We start from the raw sequence: 24,019 nt of genomic DNA, 5'->3' as shown, positions 1-24,019 counted from the left end.
GGTGATGACGCTTTGATCATTGCCTCACTAAAAACCTTGCCAGGTAACAAAAACTCTGTGGGACAAAAATAACCCTGGTCAAAGGGCAAAACGAGCACAACACGTCCTTCACTCTTCGAGATCGAACATGTAGACATCATACCTCCCCCTGATGTCAAGGCCTCCCCCTGATTTCTACAATTATGGGAGTTTGGATAACTTTCTTAATCCGATGCTCTTCACATGTTTCTCGAATGTGGATTTAGGTAACGACTTGGTAAACAAGTCCGCTATATTATCCTCTGAACGGATTTGATTCACTTCAATATTTAGAAGTGTTTGTTGTTGCTGATTGTAAAAGAACTTAGGCGATATATGCTTGGTGTTATCGCCCTTGATGAAACCTAACTTCATTTGCTCAATACAAGCTGCATTATCTTCATAAATGCATGTAGGTTCATCTGTGGTAGACTTCAAACCACAAGTTCCTCGAATGTGTCTAACTACAGACCTTAGCCATATGCATTCTCGCACGGCTTCATGTAGAGCGATAATATCTGCATGATTTGAGGAAGTAGCAACAAGGGTCTGCTTTGTAGACCTCCAAGATATCGCAGTGCTTCCCATGGTAAAGACATAACCCTTTTGGGAGCGACCTTTGTGAGGGTCAGAGAGATACCCTGCATCAATAAAACCTATCAAGACATCGTTGTCATTTTGATGGAGGGGAGGAGGAGCACGAAAGGTGGCGTTTTACCTTGTGGAGTCCGATCCCACACTTCCGTTATTTCTTTTCTCTCTATAGGGATAGAATAAGCCCATATCAATCGTACCTCTCAAGTATCGAAAGATTGTCTGTATGCCAATCCAATGGCGGCGTGTTGGCGCAGAACTGTGTCTGGCTAACAAGTTCACTGCGAATGAGATGTCCGGTCTTGTGCATTGAGCTAAGTACAATAATGCGCCTATTGCATTTAGATAGGGCACTTCAGCCTCTAATAAGTCTTCGTCCTCATCACTTGGACGAAACAGATCTTTTTCAGGCTCAAGACTACGACCGATCATGGGAGTACTCACAGGCTTTACTTTATCTTCATTAAAGTACCTTAATAATTTTTGGGACTAAATTCAGTTTGCCCCCTTCAACTTTAGGGCTAACATCAGTTTGGTTCCTGACCTTTTTTTTTAATCATGATGGTCCTTGCACTTCTATTTTCCATCACGCAAGTCCAAAATTCAAATTTGGCTCGAAAGGTGATGTCATATGCTGAGCTGGACCAGACATCCGGGACCACTTTTCATATTTTAAATCACTAATAAGGGCAAAATAGACATTTCTAATTTAATTTAATTTTTTTTTTCTTTTATTATCTAATATCTAATATTTTTTTTATTTTTCTCTCTCTTTAGCTTCACTTTGCCTCTATCTTGCCGCACGGCCTCTCTCTCTCTTCCTGACCTCTCTTCTTCTTCTCTTCCTCTGCCATCACCGGAGACCACCACCTCCAGCCATGAGCACTGCCGCCTCCGCCCTTACTCTCCAGCACTTCTCTCGAATCTCCTCAGCTAAAGACTTCACCTTTCAGCTACTCCAAGAAATGGGTCAGGACAATTTCACCCCCCAGAAGCGAAGCTCAAGTGGGCTGCCCACCACCATCGCCACCTTAGCCTGAGTAGCCTCCGCCAACCGCATCCTGCCATTTGGCCGCCAGATCCAGAAGACGTTCAACAACATCAAAATCACCATCCTGGTCCTACGTGGCATGATCAGAGTGGGCAACCTAGGCAGCTCTGAGGCCGACGCCGTGAACCAAAACTTAATCAAGGAGACGAATCGGATCCTAGCCGAGATCCGATCCGACAGTGACCCTAACTACCCGGATGAGTTCATCAACGGCACCCAGATCAGTAACCCGAACGTGACGTACACGCTCGGACCCAAGATCGGAAATTGGGACATGGAGAGAAGGCGGTGGCTTCAGTTAAACCAGGAGTTTCCGAGCTTGGTGAACGGTAAGCCTACCCAGATTTGCTGTTTGATCAGAAGTCTTGGATTGCTTTGAATACTGGGAGTTTTCTATTTAGGAATTGCCAGTGGTCTTTGGATTTGCTTGATGCTTGGGCTCCGATGGGTCCCAAGGGGCCGATAAGAGAGGAGGCCGGGAAGGTTTTGACTGCCAATTTGAAGGGGAGGCCGGCGTTTAAGGCGAATGATCAGTCTGCATTGATATACTTGTTGGTGTCACAGAAGGATCTGTGGATGGAGAAGGTTTTTGTGGAGAATTCATATTACTTGCATAGATATTGGGCTGGATTGGTGGATCGGTATGAGGAGATGATAGAGAAATATCATCCGGGTTTGGGGGATGAGAGGTGGCCATTTGTGACCCATTTTGTGTGTTGCAAGCCTTGTGGGAGTTATGGGGATTATCCAGTGGAGAGGTGCTTGAGCAGCATGGAGATGGCTTTCAATTTTGCGGATAACTAGGTGCTTAAGCTTTACGGGTTGGTGGCTGGAGGTGGTGGTCTCCGGTGACGGCAGAGGAAGAGAAGAAGAAGAGAGGTTGGGAAGAGAGAGAGAGGCCGTGCAACAAGAGAGAGAGGCAAAGTGAAGCAAAAGAGAGAGAAAAAAGAAAAAAAATATTAGATATTAGATAATAAAACAAATTAAATTAAATTAGAAATGTCTATTTTGCCCTTATTAGTGATTTAAAATTTGAAAAGTGGGCCCGGATGTCTGGTCCAGCTCAGCATATGACATCACCTTTCGAGCCAAATTTGAATTTTGGACTTGCGTGATGGAAAATAGAAGTGCAAGGACCATCATGATTAAAAAAAAAAGTCAGGGACCAAACTGATGTTTGCCCCAAAGTTGAAGGGGGCAAACTGAATTTAATCCTATTTTTTTAGTATATGCTGACTGATGGATCATAATCCCATCACTATGGTGTTCGAGTTCTAGTTCGAGGCAAAACCGTGTTTTCCCAAGATCTTTCATCTTAAATTCGGATTTCAAGTACTTAGCAGTTTCCTTTAACTCATCTAGAGTTCCAATTAGGTTCATGTCATCGACATAAACTACTACAATTGCAAATCCGGAACTTGTCCTTTTTATATACACGCATGGGCATATTTCATTGTTCTCATATCCCTTCCCAATCAAGTAGTCACTTAGATGGTTAGACCATATCCGTCCGGATTATTTCAATCCATATAGTGAACGTCTCAATCTTATTGAAAACGCGCTCCGTGGTTTAGAGCCGCTTGACTTGGGTAATTGAAGTCCATCTGGAACCTTCATATATATCTCTGAATCTAGATCCCCATAGAGATATGTTGTAACCACATCCATAACCTGCATGTCAAGTTTTTCTGAAACTACCAAACTAACAAGGTAGCGGAACGTTATAACGTCCATTACGAGAGAATATGTCTCCTCGTAGTCGATTCCAAGGCGTTGTGAGAAACCTTGCGCCACAAGGCGGGCTTTGTATCTAACAACCTTATTTTTCTCATTACGCTTTCTAACAAAGACCCATTTATGGCCAACAGGCTTTATACTTAGGGGTGTCAGCGTTATAGGCCCAAATACCTGTCTTTTGTTAGTGAATCCAATTCAACCTAGATCGCATCTTTCCATTTAGGCCAGCCTGCTCTTCGTTGACATTCTTCAACAGAGCGAGGTTCATCGTGTTCTATAATTCCTTGAGCAATAGAATATGCAAACACATCATCAAAGATAATAGAATCTTGATTCAACGTCTCATGTACACTAGTGTAATTCATGGAGATCTCCCTATTCCTTGGAATTGGTTCTAACGTTGGAGCGTCCCACAATGATGTCTCTTGGACATAACCATAATTCATAATATCTTCATGAGACAGGTTATTTATGTCGATGATTAATGGATATTTCTGTGCCAAACTCGCTTTCTTTCTCAGGCGAGAATCCATCAAACCTTTGGGTCTCCCACGTTTCCTTGCTGGGAGCCTAGCTTGAGCCATATTGCCATCACTATTAGTGGTGGCGGCGCCATGCCTAATACCCCTAGGGGTGGCGCCATGTCCATGATTTTTAGGGACATCAATCCTTGCAGGCACGTTTGCAGCAGGTATATGTGATCTTATCACTTTAGCAATATCAGAAAAAGCACCAAGCATAGAGTCTGCTACGTTCTGAAGATCGAGAATTCTCCGCACTTCAATTTCGGACTGTGCGGTTTGGGGATCAAGATGAGACAAAGTGGGGACAGATCACGACAATTCCTATCGTTTCTGTTGAACATTATTGTTCCTATCTCCCCCTAACGATAGGAAGACTGTCTCATCAAAGTGACAATCAGCAAATGTAGAGGTAAATAGATCGCCTGTCAAGGGTTCTAAATAGCGGATAATGGTTGGAGAGTCATATCCAACATAAATGCCTAATCTTCTTTGAGGACCCATTTTGGTGCGCTGTGGCGGCGCAATTGGCACATAAACTGTACACCCAAATATGCGTAAGTGTGAGACATCAGGCTCATATCCAGTAACCATCTGGGATGCAGAAAAGGGTTGAGTGGCAGTAGGCCTCAGACGAATGAGCACAGCTGCATGCAATATTGCATAACCCCAAGCAGAAACAGGGAGATTAGTGCACATAACCAATGCTCGAGCAACCATTTGAAGTCTTTTAATGACAGCTTCTGCGAGACCATTTTTGGCGTGAACATGAGGAACAGGGTGTTCAACCTCAAGTGGTTGAATAGGTCCACAAATATCACCTTGGATTCTTTGTAAGAATTCATGGAATATTTTCCTTAGTGTCCTTTGCATAGGATGGTCTCGATCCTAATTTTGCTAAAGAGCAGGCTTTGCAAAATGAAAGATGGGCTTTAGAAGCAACCAAGGAAGTATCCGGTTGAGCCATGAAGTCACAATTGACTTTAGAAGTAGAAAAAGGAACTAAGGAGGTATTGGTGGCGTCAATACCACTTTTGGGCCGCAGGGAGTAGGCGGCGCCAACCCTACCTTGGATCGAATTTTGGTTACGACTTCTTTTCGTTTTGAAAAATGGATGTCCATGTGAAGTCTTTAATATACAGATTATCATATCACAACCTGGGTGTCCCAAACGGTCATGCCAAAACCTATATGTGTCAGAATCACATAAGTCATCTCTCATGACATGGTTGGATTCAATAATTCGAATAGTGGTTGCATACAACACACTAGGGAGACACATAAGTTTCTCTAATACTCGTTTATGTCCGTAGTCTCTCTAATACTCGTTTATGTCCGTAGTCATTAGAGATGATGCAAAGGAACTCTTGTCCATTCTCATAATGTATTTCTACATGAAAACCATTGACTCTTATATCTTTAAAACTCAATAGGGTTCTTACAGCCCTAGGAGCATATAGAGCTTCGGTGACATTAATACTTGTGCCATTTGGCAACATAAATTGAGCTGGTCCTCGACCATGAATCAATTGTGACGGTCCAGCCATCGTAGTCACAGAAGATCGACTAGGCGTCATCCATAGAAATAGTTGCCTATGTCGCAATATAGTATGTGTGATGCCACTATCAACAAGGCATTCCAACTCTCCAGGAAACATACTGAAAAATAATAAAGTTTGGAATTAAAACATGTCCATGACATCGAATAATAATACGATACTTTATTAATAAAGATAGCCAATGATTACATCAAAGGTCCCAAAAAGTCTAATCCAAAATAAAATCAAACTAAGACATATTGTAGCCACTCTATCCGTTTGGTAACTCCAATCAAATATGACCAGGAAAGTAGAGAGAGATGTTGGTGGAGCGAGGCTCTCTTAAGTACCATTAATCTCAATGACTTTCCTAGGCATATTACAAAATTCTTGGAAAATAAAAGGACTATTCTAATCAAAGTCTACAGCATCCTTGTGCACTTCATTTTCAGCTTTGAAGTCCTCTATAGTGAGATTGACATTTCCACCATCTTCTTCTTCTTCTGCAAGGTACACTTCTTGCTCCCTCAGGTCCCTGTATGCCCTGTATCTTGAAGCTAGTTGCTTGCTTGCCTTGCATTGCTTGAATCAATGTTCACTTGATCCACATCGATGACACATGTCATTGTAGTTGCCTCCCTTTAATTGAGGTGCACGTTGTGGGCGTTCCCTAGGAGGGTTGGCACCACCACCACGAGCCATGGCGCCACCACCACGACCAGGGATACCACGACCACCTCTGCCACATGTGGCATTGCCACCACTTGTATCCGCACCAAACCTGCGGTTTCCTTCCTTGTTAGGGCGGTTATATGGACCCATACATCCCTCATATCCCTTATTCTTAGGGTTCCGCTCCTTGCGCCCTCTTTTGGGTGCATTATAATTCGCCTCATGAACGCTCTTAGTTCCAATGTGTCTTGAATTATAATTCCTCACGAGTATGTTATCATGTTTCTCAGCTACAGATATGAGATTGATAAGCTTATGAAACCTCGTCATCCGTCCAACATTGACTTCAGTGCGGTATTGCTTTAATACCACAATGGTTGAAACGGGGAAGGTGGAGAGAGTTTTTACAATTAGCTCTTGCTCTGTGACAGGTTGTCCACAAAACCTCAACATGGACTGTAGGCGAAGAGTTTCTGAATTATATTCAGCAACAGACTTGAAATCAGCAAAGCGCAGATTGTTCCATTGAACCTTCAAGAAGTCAGGGAGGAAGGAATCTTGGACATTGCCAAAGCGCTCTTCTAGCGCTACCCATAGCTCTCTTGCATCCTTGATCGACATATACTCCAATTTGAGTGCCTTGTCCATATGGCGTCGCATCAAAATAACTGCTTGAGCATGCTTTGTAGGTGTTCGCACGAACACACTATCCGGATTAGGTGCCTGGATTATGGGTAATATTCCCTTTGAAGTGAGGTGGTTCTCAATATCGGTTACCCAACTGTGGTAATCCGAGCCTGTTAAGTCAAGCATGGGAAAGTCAAGTCTAGGTTCATTCAACATCCTGAAAAAAAGAAGAGAAGATATATTAGTTTCGGAGCTAAACTTCCAAAAAAACTAAAAATAATAATAAGATTTCCGAGCTATGCTACCAAGAAATCAATTTCCAAGAATCTCTTTTGGATTAGACCAAAAAATGATTCTTTAATATGGTCACAATTTGATGCTTACGGACGCTCTTAGTCCAAGCATTAGGAAAACTCTTAGTTCATATGAACACTCTTAGTTTATTTAAGCGTGAATCCCCACAGTTCCGCTTTATTAAATAATCGAACTCATGTTCGTATATTGAAAATCCTGCAGAAAATAAAGGAATTTAAAAGACAAGAAAACATGAACTTTAATTTTTAGAGTAAAACCCACCAGTAGGGTCAAAATTTTTCTCCACCGGACAAAATGATACCTAAATTTTTTAAAACAAATCAACTTGATACCCAACTTTCAAAAGTGATCAAAATGATACCTAAAGATTTAAAAACAAATCAATTTGATACCTCAATTTATTTTTTTAGGACTAAATATTGGTTACTACTTTGTGGTTTAGGTCCAAAATTAATTCAGTCCCTGGACTTCTAATTTCATCAAAAACACTCATGTACTTTCAATTTTGATATAATAGGTCCAATTCATTAATATTCTGTTATGAGTTCAAGTTATAGTTGGATTATTTGTTGAAAAACTATTTATTTGATAGATTTCTAATAGTGAGACTCACTCCAAAATTGACTATGCAGGCCACCTCAACACCACATCATAAAACACACTACAGGAAAATATGTCTTTCACGACGTGCAAAGCGCGCGGTAAATTACAATTTACGACGCGCAAAACCATGCAAAAACGCGCCCTTATAGACCGAGTCGTGAAATCGAGTTCAATTTTTGAATTTCACGGCGCGCAAAAAGCACGCCGTAAATGAACCCAAAAGCACGTCGTGAATCTCTTCCCTCCAATTTGAAAATGTTAAACTGACGACCCCAGTGCACGCCGTAATTTTACATTTTGCACGTCGTAAATCAACACATGCACACCGTAAGTTTACATTTTGCACGTCGTAAATAAACATTTATGCACGCCGTAGATGGACAAATGCGTGCCGTAAATTTGTTTGTTTTTCCTGGATATTTTCCCCATTTCAATAAGCTATTATGTTTCCTTTTCTTTACATTTCCACAGTACATTAACTTAAGCACCCAAAAGTTAAGTAGACAAAGAAAATGTGCATTTTATAAAATTATCCATTATATTCAACAACTCAAATTAATCCAATGCTGATAAACTATTCTTCAAGCCATAACAAAAAAGGCCTTCAAAATGAAATGAGAGGCAAGAACGAAAAGGAGGTCTAAAACTTGCCCATCCTCGAATCTCATATATGCTCTTCCTATCTTGTTTTTGAAATGATCAAACATCTTATCGGTAATGTTCTTGATTTGCTTTCGCCTCCATTGATTACCTGCAAGGAGGAAACAATCATATAACTTACACTTAATAAAGTACACAAATAGAAAAAGAATGCTAGCCAAACAAAAGAATATTGTATCTGCTGTAACCAAAAAAAAAAAAAAAGAATATTGTATCTGCATTGGTCCAAAACTAATATTTACACATCATACTAATAAATGGCAGCATACTTCAAATATGATACTTCTAGGACTTCACATGAATGCTAAACAAAACCAATGCTCAAATGATTACAGAACAAAGAGAGGGGATTTGTTCACAAAAAAAAAAAAGTGAGGGGATTTATTCACAGAATACCACGGTTCACAAGGGACTTGAAAAAAGAAAATCAGAACAAAGATCAAGGACTCATCATACTAAAGAAGTATCAGAAACTCAAAAGGTTATTCAAACTTTTAATTGTCTCACCAACTAAAGTCTCAACTTCAAAATGAAGTACATCATAAGAAAAAGAATGTCATCAGGTCTGGTTAATCCCCTTTATTTTTTGTTTACTTTTCCATGTCAGAACAACTCAAGCTACAAAGCTCTTAACTACATTTCTGCATTTGTTCCAACTCTTCTAAGAAGCTATTAAAGGGTATGCTACAGTTCATAGAGTTGACAATTCGACCATGATTTGAGAATGAAGGCAACAATCACTATTTACTCAAGTAATGCCAACACTAGCATACAGTCAAATTAAAGATGAATTAGAAGTAATCTCAGGCAACCAAAACTAAACAAAAGTTCCATACATGCGTCTGAGAGTTTTGAATAAATCATTGTCACTTCACTGTTTTCAAGTCAAAACGTTAACCAACTATGAAGGCACTAGCTAATATAGTAAGGCAAACACGTAATGAGAGCAATCGGGCATTAACAATTTCGTTCTCACACTGTTTTCAGGAGAGGAGGAGGAGGAGGTCGGAGGAGGTCACCGAGTTTTGAGAAACTTGCAGATTGAAAAAATTATGTCAACAGAAAGGAACTCACTCATAGAAAAACTCCATTCCATTCTCCACAGAATTCAAATTATGTTACTCTCGAGCCAAATGTATTCCAATTTTGTTTAGAATGCTACAGAATTCAAGAGTTCGGCATTGTAAAAGTCTAAAGTGCTCTGGTAGTTATTGTCCTACAAGATTCAAAATTGTACAGGCAATAGAATCACTTCTACCTCTACAATATCACAAAAACAAACTCATCTATAGTTACATAATATCAACCAACGTTTAAAACTCCTCTAATCCTCCTATCAACCAACTTTACTGAAAGTGTGAAAAAGTGCCCAGCAAGATCTGACCCTCATGAAAATGAAATTCAATTGGATTTTGTGCATTTCAAAAGGTTCAAACAATCGATCCTATATATATACAGAGGGAGACTAGCTATTATTTGCAGAGGCTCAGATTAGAACTGAAACTCAATTAACATATACATACAAGATAAGCTCAGATTAGAACTGAAACAAATTGAGAGGAAAATCAAATTCCAGGAGCTCCTCAGGTGTCAACTTCGATCCATAACGTTCTGCACAAACAAGTCACAATAAGAGTATTAGTCAAATTGGACAAAACTAAGTTCAAGATCATCAAAATTTTAGAATAAACTGCATCAAAAATAAAATTCAGAATTAACAAACATCTCTCTCTGCACTTAATCTTCTAAACGTTGCAAGCATTGAACATAGCAGCTACGAAAATAACATAAATTACTAACAATTTCAATGAACTTATCTAAGCCGGCATCTCAATGTAGATTATGAAGAATATGGCCTATTAATGGTTTAAGACTTAGCTATCCCAACCTATCACACTCCGCTGCTTAATTCGCTTTACCACATCAATATGAATTACAAGATTGCAAAAGCTACACAATTGTTCTTCCTATGTGGAAACCAAAGAGAGTTAGGGTTGATTGAAGGTTAGACCTATCAAACAAAATCATAGAACAAAATTCAGAAATGTATAGAAGAAGTGAACCCTTACACTCAATGAACAAAATCAAAAGAGAAATAGTCGAGCTGAGCGAAAATTAGGAACGCACACCAAGTGTTTGACGAACTGACTGTAACAAAACTTCAAGAATCAACCGCAGTTACTTGTAGAAAATTAACCACAATTGAACACCAAGTATGTAAAATCAAAGCTTCGAAGCTAACAATCACAGAAAATTTCAGCAACAATCACATAAGAGTTGTGGATGGGAGAGAAGAAAGTACCTACTGTGGTCGGAGCAATGGAAGAGCAAAGGAGGACGGAGCAATGGGAGGTAGGAGGAGGTCACTGCGTTTTGAGAGACGAGGCCGAAGCAATGTACGCTGTGAGGAGAGTGAGACAGAGACGAAGGAGCAATCTGAGTTTTGTAACGGGCTAATTTTATAAATGGGACAATGTTTTTGTGCGCTGAAATCAAAGCGTGCAAAGGGAAAACGCCATAAATTTCAATAAAAGTGTGATTTTACGGTGTTCTTTACGAGCATGCCGTAATTTTCTTCAAAAATTTGCAAGATTTACGGCGTGCATTTAATACACGTCGTAAATGATACTCATTCACGGCGCGCATTTGATGCACGCCGTAAATCTTACGTCGTGAATGACCCATTTTCCTGTAATGACATATGCCATATATGAGCCACGTCAACAAGTTAAATGACTCAATTGTCGGAAGACTAACAAATTGGACCTATTAGATCAAAATTGAAAGTACATAGGTGTTCTTGATGAAATTAGAAGTTTATGGACTGAATTGATTTTGGATCCAAACTACTTAATAGTCAGTATTTAGCCTTTTTTTTTTTTAACTTCTTTGTTAAATCAAATGCAAAATCAAGCACAAAAACTGAAGTGATTTGTGGTCAGAGGGCCATCAATCATCTATAACCCAATCTTCTTCTTCTATAGAATTAAAAAAAAAAATCTTCCATTCAATTTCGATTCTACCATCGATCATAGAAACAAATTAAGTTTGGATGTTTCCCAACTTCTAAAGAAACAAAGAAATATGGGAAGAGAGAGAGAGGCAGAGATAGAAGAAGAAGAAGAAGGGAACTAACAAAGTAAAATAAAAAATAATTGAAAAATAGTTTTTTGTGTAAAATATTATTATAACTCCATAAAATATTGTACCACATGTGATCAATTTTAACAAAAAGTTACAAAAAATTAAACCGAGGTATCAAATTGATTTGTTTTTAAAACTTTAGGTATCATTTTGATCACTTTTGAAAGTTGGGTATCAAGTTGATTTGTTTTTAAAAATTTAGGTATCATTTTGATCACATTTGAAAGTTGGGTATCATTTTGTCCGGTGGAGAAAAGTTTTGACCCTAGTGGTGGGTTTTACTCTAATTTTTAAAACTTGTTGAAATTGGGAGCAGATTCGCTTCTGAACAGCTCCCACTTCGAATAGTGTACAGATCTCAAAACGACTCCAATAGAGCTCAAATTTGGAGGTCAGATAGAAGAGGTACAAACGAACAACTTCGATGAAGGAAGGATTTTGATCTGAGGTCCTGATCAAGACGTTTCGGAGCGTGCAAACAGGCTAATCTGTACAGGAACCAGCGCGCTGCAGTGCTGCAGGGGCAGTAGGAGGCACACGGGTGCTCAAGGGCTGCAGGAGCAGCGTACGGTATGGCTAGTAAGGGCTAGGAGCTTGCGGCAGTTTTTGGTGAAAGAAATTTCAAGTGTTAGGGTTTTTTTTTCTGGCTAGGGCTTGGGTTAGAGTATTATTGCTGATAATGTGTTGAAGAGAATTGAAAAAAATTGTATTATATTGTATTCATCTCACCATGAGGTTTATATAGGGTTACATCATGTATACAAAAGGCAATACATAATAACTATACTAATCACTCACACATTACGAGTCTGTCAATCGCATACATTACAAGTCTGTCAATCGCATACATTCATCAATACCTATTGCATGAATAGTCATTATCATTTACAAAAAATTGTAAATTTTGGAATTTGAATTTAAAATTTAAAATTGAGCTAAAATTGTGATCTAATTAGTGAATTTGAAATTATTTACCTTATTTGGTTCTAAGAGCAAATTGGACTATTAAAAAAAACAAATGAACCGCAATTAACAAGAAAATATGCGTGGACTAGATCTAATTTTTATATAATAAAAAGGACTTGAATCGAATTAACTCTTATAAAAATCATCTTAGTAACAACTTTCTAATCGTATTATGGTCTCCTACAACTTTGACATGTAAAGAGTATCAGAGTTACTAACTAGTATACTAACCAACTATCACACAATTACTTTATCCAGATTCTTCTATTGAGAGTGAGAGGATTGGAGTCGTACGTGCGGGCAAGGCCTCTCTGGTTCTCCTCTTGTCCACAGAACTTTGAGGTCACCTCTCATCTGTCCCAAGGTTAAAAAGGTACCTACAGAACGTAACTATAGCTTATATTACTGGTGCTCATGTTATGAATAATTTAGCGCAGAAAGGTCGGAGGCACACTATGCATGTTACTGCCAGATCCAAGCTTAGAATCTTACCAAGTGTGAATGGAACTATGTATAACAAAGCAGGTTGGCCATGTCCATCCATCACGTTCAAAGCCACATAGGTGACCAGGAGACCTGCAGTGCGAATTGCCAAGCAATTATTAAAGACGAAACCAATGATGTAAATATCTAGTGGCTTGCTAACCAATTGCATATATTCGCTAGAATAGAGCACTAGACTTTCTACATAAACATAACAACTATTATATAGAGAAAAACAGGGACGCTTTAGTCCTTAAGTGGCTTTCCCCAAACTTCTCTCTCCATCTTTTGCAGGCAAGTTTTCCCTCTGGTGATATACTGCACTCTATGGATGCAATGCATTTTTCCATGAAAACTTAATGTCATTATGTCCTAAAATATCTTAATTTTTCAAATAGCTCATATATGCTCCACACATTATCTCCATTGAGCTCTGTTCCATAAACACAGAAATTTATAAACAAGAGTTATTATATCGCCCAAAATTTATTAGATGGCTCAATTAGTGCATTTTATGAATGCAAGGTGCAACATCTGCTTAGCAAAGAGAAAAAAAAGTGCAACATGTCCCAAAACTTAGCACAGTACATACCTGTACCATAAGCTGTCATTGCCCACACAAAGTAACCCGTTCAAATATTCTTATTTGTCAACCAATCATACCTGTAAAAGTTACTGTCACAATTTAGTATCTGTTTGGATGATGTGATAACTAATGAAGTGTAACTGTCATGATTTAGTTTTTTTTTTTTAAAAAAAAAAAACCCTACGCCATTCCCACCCTTGATGGGGCTTGAACTCCTGATCTCTTATATATGAGACTAAAGCCTTACCACCCCACCAAACACACACACCCAACTGTCATGATTTAGTTTCAAGTCCAATGTTTCCAATGTTTTAATCATTAATTGATCCAAGTTTTGTGAATAATACAGTAACTCCCAAAATATCTAATCAATGTTAACATGTTGTTTCATGTTCATTTTATAAATCCCAAAACATATATACAAATATCTAATCAATGGACATATTGACCAATAAAAAATAACATAACAAAAAAAACAAGTCTTCTAATCAATGTTAACATGTTGTTTCATGTTCATTTTATAAATCCCAAAACATATATACAAATATCTAATCAATGGACATATTGACCAATAAAAAATAACATAACAAAAAAACAAGTCTCTGAAACATTTATGATTAAGGTTTCAGTTGTAGGGTACTTAAAAGGGATTCTCAAAGACGTGTGGTTTACAAATACAAACCTTAGTGAAAAGGCTCCAGGTAAGATAATATCACCAAACCCAATGATGCTGTAGCCACCCCAAGGATCAAACATCCGTGGGATTTTTAGTAGCATTGGGATACCATCCTCTCCACTTTTATCACCACGAGCCACCTATATAGGAAAGATAAATATTTCAATGTCTTCAACTTGTAAAAAAGGTACCAATACCCAAAACCAATCTTTAGGAGTGGCAGAGAAGTTCTGATTTACTCACCACTATCATGACACTCTCATGGAACCACCATTTAGAAACAAATACCCAGAAGATGTCATAAAAAAAGGCACAACCGAGAAGAACTGTTCCAACCTGATTAGAGAGAGAGAGAGATTAGGGAGGTTATCTTTGTGCATTCTCAGTAGGGAAAATTTTGAGAAGGGTATATCAACTTAAGGTCACTATGCATTTCAGTACATCAAGTTCCAAAATATAAACTTTGGTACATGAGGTTTCAAAATCGACCTAGTATACATACACGACGTCAATGACGCCGTTAGTCTCATGCTAGCTGTCGTATTTCAAGGGGTAAAACGGTCTCTTCACATTTTTTACTCTGAGCACCCAGCTATCTCTCTTCTTTTATTCTGGGCACCCATCTCTCTCTCTCTCTCTCTCTCTCTCTCTCTCTCTCTCTCTCTCTCTCTCTCTCTCTCTCTCTCTCTCTCTCTCTCTCTCTCTCTCTCACAAAATAGAGGGCACAGCTAGATGGCTCGTAGCTCGCACCCATCTTCTTCAGACCCAATTTCTCCGCCACACCACCACTGCAAACTAACCCACCTCCATCGCCCAAAATCTCATCTTTGACAACAATTTCTTGACGTAGAAATTGCCCACCATCGCCCACATCGAATTTTCCATGAACTTGCCCACCATCGTCGCCCAAAATCCCATTTATGTTAATCCTGGCATGTTTTGTCTTCCAACATTTACTGGAGACTCTCCGAATGACGTTGCAGTCTTCTTCTCCAATATGAAAGCCCTCTCACTTCCTCTTCAAGCTCAACCAAATACTTAGAATCATACACACCCACCAAATCAGGAAGAGAAAAAAAGACAGACACAATCAAATCAAAAGCAACCCATCTGAGTAAGAAAAAAGAAGAGGGCAGAGGTTTCAACCCATCACAGCCACCAATTGTTCCAGATCAAGCAAACGAGAACCAAAGGAGGACTCTCTCTCTCTCTCTCTCTCTCTCTCTCTCTCTCTCTCTCTCTCTCTCTCTCTCTCTCTCTCTCTCTCTCTCTCTCTCTCTCTCTCTCTCTCTCTCTCTCTCTCTCTCTCTCTCTCCCCCTCTCTCACAAAATAGAGGGCACAGCTAGATGGCTCGTAGCTCACACCCATCTTCTTCAGACCCAATTTCTCCCCCACACCACCACTGCAAACTAACCCACCTCCGTCGCCCAAAATCTCATCTTTGACAACAATTTCTTGATGTAGAAATTGCCCACCATCGCCCACATCGAATTTTTCATGAACTTGCCCACCATAATCGCCCAAAATCCCATTTATATTAATCCTGGCATGTTTTGTCTTCCAACATTTACTAGAGACTCTCCGAATGACGTTGCAGTCTTCTTCTCCAATATGAAAGCCCTCTCACTTCCTCTTCAAGCTCAACCAAATAGTTAGAATCATACACACCCACCAAATCAGGAAGAGAGAAAAAGACAGACACAATCAAATCAAAAGCAACCCATCTGAGTAAGAAAAAAGAAGTGGGCAGAGGTTTCAACCCATCACAGCCACCAATTGTTCCAGATCAAGCAAATGAGAACCAAAGGAGGACGAGGAGGAAATGGAGGCAGAGCAACGACGGGGAGATTTCGGTGACAGAAATTCTGGGAATTCTTCGATTTGGGGTAGGGTTCTTCGTTTGGGGCTTTTCCATTATGGAAATTTCAGGGTCTGATAGAGAGTGAGAGTCATGGGCCTTCTGAAGATGGCGGAGAGATATGGCGCCGACCTTCTGCAGGTGGCCTATCTCCGGCCTAGTAAGCTTCCGATCGCGGCCATGGAGGAAGAGAAAGGGGATGGGTTTAGAAGGTGGATGAGATATGGTGGTCGTGGACATGGAGGAGAGAAAGAGGATGGGTCTGTGTACATAGAGAGAGAGAGAGAGAGAGAGAGAGGGGAGAGTGAGTGAGTCAGAGAGCGTGTGAGAGTGAGAGTGAGAGATTGAGGAAACTGAAAGTACTAAAGTATCCTTAGACAAATGAATAATGACATAAGGGTTAACACCGTTATTGACGTCGTGTACATATATTGGGTCGGGTTTGCAATTTGATGTACTAAAGTTTATATTTTGGAACTTCATGTACAGAAATTAATAGTGGGCCAAACTTCAAGTACTATTTCTAAAATTTTCCCTTCTCAATAAGGTGTTCAGTATGAATTGCTACATTGTCTTGATTGCTAATAATCCAATAGAATATGTAACGAATAAGGTCCCCAGTTCACCAAAAAATAAATAAATAAATAAGTAAATAAGGAATATCTACAAACCAAAGTATAATTGACAAGAAAAAAAAGAAAAAGTAATCATGTGTTTTTAACAAAATAAGTGCACAATAGGACTTGAGAGTATGTTGAGTTTACAAAATTACAGATTCAACACAGGAAAAGAATATTAATACATATGACTAGGGCCGGGACGGGCCTGTTACTGACTGATACCGAGCCCGGTACCGAAAATATTATCCGGGACGGGACGGGACGGGATTACGATTTTTCAAGGTTGGTACCGAAGGTATTGAAACCGACCGGGATCGGGTCGGCCTGGGCCCAATTCGGGATACCCGATTCCTTTTTCTTTTCTGTTTTTCCCCACACAGATGATCACATTATAAGATTCAGACTATGGATCTGAATGAACTAATTCAATAATAATCCACTCAACAATACTATAAACAAGTGGAAACCGGAACAAGACCACCCCACATCATAGATACAAAATCTACTGCAACCAAAATATGTCATATCGAACGATTAAGCCGAAATCACATTATGCAGAAACAAGTGGTCAATTACAAACAGGTAAAAACATGGATTTTCTATAGTACCTTGAGCAATGTACCCACGCTCACAACGATCCCTGAAAAAAGGAAAGTCTTGCGAACCAAATATATCATTCTAATACCAGAAAGAATCATCATTTTGCTTGATCTCAACCAAGTCCAGAACTCAAACCACAAGATTTGCATCAATGTAGCACAAAATTCAAGTGGCAATTCCGATATAAAACATCACAATTCACAAATCTGAGGCCGTAACAACAATTTAAAGATCCGTCTGATAAAATAAAGAGAGACCCGTAGCTTGTAATAGATCCAAAGGAGCGAAATTATGAGAAGAATTCAGTAACTCCTGAAGAAATTGGAAACCCTTGCGAAAGAGGACGAGATACTCAACCCCAGATCTTCAACCCTCCCTCCACAGCTTCGATTCTCCTCGATTTCAAATTCAAAATCAAATCGATTTCATATGGCACAGATCGAATAGATTAGCGAGTACCAAGCCTCCTTGATTGTTGATGAAGACGAAAAAAGCCACGATTCTGGGTCGGACTGCTCCAAATCGAGCTCCTCCTCGGTTGTTTCGGATCTGTTCGAAAGTAAGGTCGAGGATGGTGCTTGAAGCCTTGAATCCTCACAATAAAGTAAGGATTGGGGATCGGGCTTGCTGTGTGAAGGGAAATTGGAAAGAAATTGGGGATCGGGGATTTAGATGAAGAACAGAAGAAGAATTGGAGAGTAGAGAAGAGAGTGGAGATCGATCGATGTCTTTGGAAGTTTGGAGAGTGGAGACTGGACTAGAAAAATTGGGGATCGATCGGCTTAGGGCCTTAGGCCGTTTAGTTTAGGTCAAAATGTTTTGATCAAGTGTGGTCATTCCTTTGTGTTCCCACAAACTACCCAATCAAAACCAACCAAGTAATATAAAAAATTAAGATTTAATTTAATTAATTTTACCGGGACGGGACTGGATCAATCGGTTTCGACTAAGCTAGTACCGGTACCGGGCCCGTTTCCACGGGACGGGACGGGCCCAAATAGTAAATTTCAGAATTTGGTCCCGACCCGTACCGACTGATTTCGGGACTGTTTCGGAACAGTACCGGGACTTCGGTTTTGGATGCCCAGCCCTACATATGACCTTGCATTTTCTTATATAATCATCAATAGTAAGCAGCACAATAATAGATGAAAAGAAAAATGTTCACATTTTGCTCGACAAAAATCAGAAAAGGAAAAACGATTGTGAATCATCACCTTGAGATTCGGTATGCGAACAATCTGAAGAACGGTGATTATCAGTGCAATACCCTGATTATTTTTCAGCGCAGGTTAGCGTCTACCAAACATATTACAAGTTACAAATATCACTTGAATGTGAAAGATAACGTGCGGCTATCAGTATTATCCATAATAGTATGAAATAAGTGCAGTCCATAAAAAAACAAACGGACGCGCTTGATCTGTTTAGCAGTTCCTTCTCGTCAAAAAACAGAACTCTGAAGTGCACAAGGGCAAAGTCAATCTTCAGGTACCAAATAGCAATCAGTCGTATCATAGGTATTTAAACTATGACTGTCCTACCTTTGGTAATATGATAGCAATACATACATCCAAATGAATCGGAAAAAACTAAATACAGCTGAATTTTTATTATTTTTCTATTTTGCTGAGAAGATAAGAATACCAGATTATCTGCCAACCTATATTTGCACGGAAAAGCTGCGAACAAATGGTTTATGGGTGATTAGTTAAATTTCCCTACATATGATTATGGTCTTCTCTGATTATCTTTTTTAATGCTATATCAATTAAGTGATGAAGTTTCCACCCTTCTTCTAAAACAAAGGTTTTCCAATCTCCTTATTACTCAGTAAAATCCAACAAGAATGTACAATATACCATCCACAGTAGTTGATTGCTAACTCCTGGATCCCCTGAAGTATAAATACTTCTCAAAATTTTCTTGTGATACACTGACATTGTCAAATTATGAGTTTAGACCTTGCATGACTTAAAAATATTATTCTTGCGAAATATTTGTAATGAAAAGATTTCTAGCTTGGAGTGCCATAAAAATATAAAATATATATATATATATATATATATATATATATATATCAGCAGAATGTAAAACAGGGAGATACAGAGACAAAATTCACTGCATTAGGTATGGATTTAGAACATTCCAGTGAAAATTTAACCAGATCAATATCAAAATAAAAGACGAGAATTTATTTTCTTACAAGGATATCTTGGCCAATCCAAGCAAATGACACACGGCGATACACTGCCCAAACAACAGCAAATGCTATGCAGAAGGGAAGGGCACCTTAACATATGATTCTCCAGCACGTTTAAACTGTCTGAAACTATATTTGCTCAGTTGTCAGCTTCATATTCAGGAGACTTTACAAACAAAACTTAAAAGTTACAAAATAGCTGCAAAATATTTGCTCAGTTGTCAGCTTCATATTCAGGAGACAGCTGGTGTCAAATATGAAACAGCTCCAGAGAAGGGCACCTTAACATATGATTCTCCAGCACGTTTAAACTGTCTGAAACTATATTTGCTTAGTTGTCAGCTTCATATTCAGGAGACTTTACAAACAAAACTTAAAAGTTTTTAATAACAGATCAATTTTCATTTAAATTTCTAGAATAATGATGCTTGCTTGCATTCTTACATAAAGCTCATCAGTAGTGTTATCAAAGCTCATTAGTTCTGGAGATCTATGGCATTTAATAAAGCATTTCTAAGTAAAAGTGTTTCTTAAAGAAGCACTGGTATGCATTGGCAATGCGACCCAAGTAACCAGCATACTTTGCCGTATGCCCCCTCTTATAGTTTGGAAGCTAATGACAAAACTATAAGAGAATTCACAAAAAAAAAAAAAAAAAAAAAAAAAAAAAAAAAAAAAATAGAAGAAAGGATACATCCAAAGAAAGAACTAGCATAATTATTTACACTAACGTATGAACGAATTACCTATCAAATTCTGCTTCCATAATAAAGAATGATAAAACAGATCACACTATAGAATAAATGCCAACAGGGAAAAAAACAAAGTTCGTCCCAAAAAACAAGGTCTAGCAGAATCAAGTGATGAATGGATGTCTAAATGAATTACCCATCAAATCCTCCCCTGCCTCCACCAAAATAACAAATAAAAAATAAAGTACAACATGAAAGCAACACAAAGGCTAAGGACTAACATAAGGAGGAAAAAGACATTTACCATGATAGCAAGGCCACCAAGCAAGTCTGTAGGCCCTATAAAGAAAGAGACTGCATGGTTCAACATTCACCTCAGAGGACTCGTTGAAAATAATATAAACTAGTATATGCTCAATTAAGAATTTATAATTATAGAGAAAAAAATCTGTATAATATAAAATCAGCATACCTCTATCCCACCAATGCAAAACAAAACCACCAAAATCTCGATGAACCAGAAGGACATAAGTTTGTAAAACATAACCAAGAAGCATGAAGCAATCACAACAAAGAGAATTGCTGCCATGGTGCTAATCTCCACTAGAGGACTGGCACCTTCACCTTCCACATGTGAAGACTCGTCAGAAGCATCCTGCACACAGCAATTAAGCACCCAGCAAGAATTGAAGCCACACATACAGCACTAGAGTTACAAAATAGCTGCAAAAAGGCATAGCATAACCTTCAATAGCTTGTCATGCTCAATAGCTGCTTCTCTTGCAGTCCATGCAGACCAATAAGAAGCAAATAAGATGGTACCAACAGCCATAAGCCATAAAAATACTTCTGCAATGTCAACCGGTGGACGCAATGGAGAGTATAGCTGCACAGAAACTGAAGAAAGGGATCGCATAGACAATAGTACAAACAAAACAAAACCCTCTTAGAAGGTGAAATTATATGCAAATAGTTAAGTGTATATGTGAACAGAAAAGGAAAAGCATACATATGGAATTGTTCGTTAAATCATTTTCCAAGATTTCACCAATTTTGTTGGGAAGCATAACAGCAGGTCTGCCTATCTCGACATCAGGCTCGTCGTCTTCACAAACCATCTTGAAAAGTTCTATAGGACACACAGCAATACTTTTTGTAACATATACTTATTTTCACCTAATCAATTTTGACCACCATTTTTTTCTACAGTACACACAGCAATACTTATCGTTACATATTCACTTGATCAATTTTGACCGTCATTTTTTATAATGAATAGCGATTATAACATTGAAATTTTCTTTTCACTTGCTACTGTTTTCCCCCATATTAATTGTAAAAATGTATCGAACATATTTAATCTGTGAGAGTATTTAGAGTACTTTAGGATGGAGACTTTTCTAGACCACGAAGATAAGAAAATTAGATGCAAATACCTGGACGGTTATTTATGATGAAGCATTAGCAGATTCAGCCATAATTGCCTTGGTGGTAAAACTGCAATTTCCTCGGTGTACCAAAATGACCTCATGTGCAAGCTACCCAAAAGATATGCACTAATCAGATGAGCATATCCGATAGCTTCCAATCAGGAAGATTATCACTTCTAATTACAGTATAACATTGCAGTGTAAATTGATGTTATAGAATGGAAAGATCATAACAAGTATACCTTATTCTTGGGTTTGGTACAACAATCAGGGGGGTCTGCTAGAACCACTCTAGTATGATTGGCATGCATGCTTCTCCTTTGATTCCAGGGTAGGTCCAATTGAGCCTCGACACCAACATACTCGTTGGCTTCTACACCGTTGATCCAAGTCGGGACCTTTACCGACCGGAGCAGACAAGGGGTCGCGGTCCGCCATTCTTCTGGAGCCTCGCCAACGCTTGGTCTGGGGAACGTGCGTTCGCCGCCGCCGACTTGCTCTCCTCACCAGTACTTTCGGTTTTCATATTTTATCAGATTTTTATTATAATTGATTCACTTGACGGCATTAATATACATCAAATTGATTTGCTGTTCTATCTTAATTTCCCGGAAATTAAAACACACCTTGTTATTGTTATACGAGATGCTTAGAAAAATCAACATGTTATTGTTTTTCAAGAATTGGGAAACTGAAATTTTGTTATTAATCTGACAAAATAGAGTTACGGTAGAAATCAACCGAAGAAACTTGATTTCTAATGAAACTCTGTTTTGCCTATTATTCTATTAGATTATCTATTGTTCTCAATTTTGAACTGATATCAGTTTTCATCTTCTACAGATTCTGTTTGCTCTGCAATTTCACATCTAGGTGGTTAATTACAACAACTTTTGATCTGTCACAATTTCAAATTTTTCACTACTGATCAATAGCATCTACTTTGTACTCTTAATTTCAATAATTCAATAATCTTCCAGTAAAACTAATTGTCTTCCTATGTTTTTTTCTATTTTTTTTCAGATTGATGTAGACTTTAGGCACTTAGTTTCTATGGATGTATAGTTTAGTTCATAGATTGTTTTGAGTTTCTTCAAATTTATACTTTCTCAATTTTTCAAGCAAAGTTTTAGATTATAAACGTTGACCATTATGAAAACTTGGTGACAATTTAGTTTAGTAGAATCAATAAGAATACAGGGGCAACATCATAGATGGTTTTTTTCTATAGTGAAACTGACCTCACATAAAAAAGGTGGTAAAAAATAACAAGTGAATTGAATTATTAAAAACTGACCTCACACTATGTGATTTTTAACCCAATCTAATCTGTAATTTCTTTTTCTGCTTTTGATTTAAATTTGGGTCATGCTTCTTATTAGAATCTGTGGGTTTTGGTTAATTGCAGTGAGTGCCCACAAACATAGAGTTATTAGCACATCATCATTCACAGCAAAAGAACAACATCAGGAGAAGAAAAACAAGTGAAGCTAAACCATCCTTCTGTACATGTGGAATATATACGCTGTACTAATCAATTTTGTAAAATTGTAGCTGCACTGACTACAATTTTTATGAAACTGTAGTCAGCTAATCAACTAAAGCATTTTGTACCCTGGAGTAACTATTTTTTGTGTACACACTCCAGCGCCACTTTTTGGAAACTAGCTTCAGTTGTTTTGGAAACCAGCTCTATCTTCAAGAACCTGCATCAACTACTTTTTGGTATGCCTGAATGAATACTTTTTAGCATTTTCCATGTACTTGCATATATGATTGCTTTTAAACATAAGAAGCTCTCCATTCAATTTGGTTTTCTATTGTTACTTATTTGATTCTCTGTATTTCATGACTAACATTAGTAAATCCCGCAGCAAAGCGCGGGCAAATCTTGCTAGTATATATGAATGTGCAAAACAGAGGAAAACAGAGACGACCAGATTGCAACTACACACCAAAAACAGTCGTGTTGGAAAAAGAAGAAGATGCATTACTAGTACAGTAGTAATAGTTTGAAGGAAGTCAACTTTAAGTTTTCTTTTCCTAATATTGTAGTTAGTGGATTTCATAAGGTAATATTTCATTTAGGTGGAGGAAAAATGTAATAGGTACGCAATTCTATTTTCACCATGCTAGATAATAATTTAGCTATAGAGGTCTCTCCTTCCTTGGGAAACCTGTCTAGCCAGTATTAAGATTTTTTATATATAGCGATAACTTGCTTCTAGTTACTCAAGTCAACTAAAAAAAATCAAGAATTTTCTCATTAGGCTCCGATACCCTTTGCATTGTATAAAACTAAATTGAAAAATAATGGCATGGAAAAACCTTTCCTAGCATTCAAACCTTTTAACATAGCTGATCGAGAACAAATTAAGAGGGGCCATTCCATCCAAAATCAATGCAACAAGTCTAGTGTCATTG

The 24,019-nt window shown here is 38.4% G+C and overlaps 2 pseudogenes; one reads left to right on the top strand and one right to left on the bottom strand.

Moving 5' to 3' along the window:
• The first annotated feature begins 1,742 nt into the window (after positions 1 to 1,742).
• LOC112168410 lies at positions 1,743 to 2,515 on the top strand (annotated as a pseudogene).
• A 10,831-nt stretch (positions 2,516 to 13,346) lies between these two features.
• On the bottom strand, positions 13,347 to 22,098 carry LOC112181576 (annotated as a pseudogene).
• Positions 22,099 to 24,019: the final 1,921 nt, after the last annotated feature.

The sequence above is a fragment of the Rosa chinensis genome, chromosome 1 (genome assembly GCF_002994745.2).
Source record: "Rosa chinensis cultivar Old Blush chromosome 1, RchiOBHm-V2, whole genome shotgun sequence".
Lineage (NCBI taxonomy): Eukaryota > Viridiplantae > Streptophyta > Magnoliopsida > Rosales > Rosaceae > Rosa > Rosa chinensis.
The sequence above is the reverse complement of the archived record's forward strand: the minus strand, read 5'-3'. Positions and strand labels throughout refer to the sequence as shown.